This window comes from Hyperolius riggenbachi, chromosome 10 (assembly GCF_040937935.1).
Source record: "Hyperolius riggenbachi isolate aHypRig1 chromosome 10, aHypRig1.pri, whole genome shotgun sequence".
In the NCBI taxonomy this organism is placed as follows: Eukaryota; Metazoa; Chordata; class Amphibia; order Anura; family Hyperoliidae; genus Hyperolius; species Hyperolius riggenbachi.
Window position 1 is genome coordinate 198,745,635 of NC_090655.1, and position 1,890 is coordinate 198,747,524.

Below are 1,890 nucleotides of genomic sequence, written 5' to 3' on the forward strand. Positions count from 1 at the left end.
CAGGCTCATGAGTGGGCATGGTGTGGAGGTGGGGTGATATTTGGGTGGTGGGTTGTGAGGGGGACGGGGGGGACCGCCTGGGGGAGGTCTCGGTTTACGCTCCCTTTCGCGATGTTCTGCGTATGCCAGGCAGTCCCTGTTTAGTTTTTTGATTTTGTTATCCATGGTGTCCCGTTCAAACTTGTTTACTTTATTTGTGAGATTCGACATTAGTGGGTAATACTGTGGGTTATCGATATGCAGAGACAGAAATTCTTTGCATTCATTGATGATTGGCTGTAAATTGTTGACCAGCGTAGTGCGTTTATTTATTAATCTGGTCATCATACCTTCGCCACAAGATTCAAGGTACTCGTACCATTCTGTAGAGTATACGGTGTCATTCGGGAAGGCTGATAATGTCTGCACAATTTTCTAAATGAGCTGGATAGGCTACATTTATGTAAGGCTCTTACAAATAGCTTGATCTGTAGAGATAGCTACCTAGAGCGATTCAACATGGTGAAAATGTTAGCAGCTAAAGTGTAGCAATTGTGAAAATTAAATTAAAATAAGCTTGCATTGCCTTTCCTTTAAGTGATATACTCCAAAAGATGTCTTCAGAAAGTTTTTTGAGAATTTCACCTTGGCCAGCATGCTTAGACAGATTGGTAGAAAAACAGTGCATTTTTGCTTGATGATGATGAACAATGTCAGAAAGCAGTGGCTGAGGCTTGAGCCATAAGATAAAATGCCCACAAGCGCTAGTAGTGTAGGGCAATCATGCAAGATTCCCATTCTTGCGACCCGGGTTCAAGTCCCGGCTAGCGCAGAATAGCACTTTTATACGTCTTCAGTCAAAAGAAGCAAGGAAATGCATTTCCACTTGATAACATTTCCAAAGTCTTATCTCTTGCAGGTATAGCTATCATGTGCCACTCTTTCCCGAACCTAAAGCAAAAGCTTATGCAGGTTGAACGATTTTTTCCTTCTAAACAATGCACGGTGCCTGCCTGTCCTGCTGATCCTCTGCCTTCCAATACTTTTAGCCATAGACCCTGATCAAACATGCAGATCAGATTTTCTGACTACAGTTGGACTAGATTAGCCACATGTTTCAGGTGCGGGACTCAGAAACTACTGGTGCTAAAAAGATCAGCTGGATGTAAGATAACCTACATTATTTTTTGTAAAAAATCAATATGTTAGCCTCCGTATCCCTCTCAATTTAGGTTTCCATTAAACCAAACAGAGCCAGGAGCTTCTATGTGACATCTACACTGAATGTACACAGCAAACTACTGTTTTTCTTACTGCACAATTTTCTAAATGAGCTGGATAGGCTACATTTATGTAAGGCTCTTACAAATAGCTTGATCTGTAGAGATAGCTACCTAGAGCGATTCAACGTGGTGAAAATGTTAGCAGCTAAAGTGTAGCAATTGTGAAAATTAAATTAAAATAAGCTTGCATTGCCTTTCCTTTAAGTGATATACTCCAAAAGATGTCTTCAGGAAGTTTTTTGAGAATTTCACCTTGGCCAGCATGCTTAGACAGATTGGTAGAAAAACAGTGCATTTTTGCTTGATGATGATGAAAAATGTCAGAAAGCAGTGGCTGAGGCTTGAGCCATAAGATAATATGCCCACAATTGCTAGTAGTGTAGGGGTATCATGCAAGATTCCCATTCTTGCGACCCGGGTTCAAGTCCCGGCTAGCGCAGCATAGCACTTTTATACGTCTTCAGTCAAAAGAAGCAAGGAAATGCATTTCCACTTGATAACATTTCCAAAGTGTTATCTCTTGCAGGTGTAGCTATCATGTGCCACACTTTCCCGAACCTAAAGCAAAAGCTTATGCAGGTTGAACTATTTTTTCCTTCTAAACAATGCACGGTGCCTGCCTGTCCTG

The 1,890-nt window shown here is 41.4% G+C and overlaps 1 non-coding gene across 1 annotated transcript; it reads left to right on the top strand.

The window, feature by feature from the left end:
• Window positions 1-740: 740 nt before the first annotated feature.
• On the top strand, window positions 741-811 carry TRNAG-CCC (transfer RNA glycine (anticodon CCC)). Its single transcript has one exon. It is a non-coding gene; the product is annotated as a tRNA-Gly (tRNA).
• The last annotated feature ends 1,079 nt before the right edge of the window (window positions 812-1,890 follow it).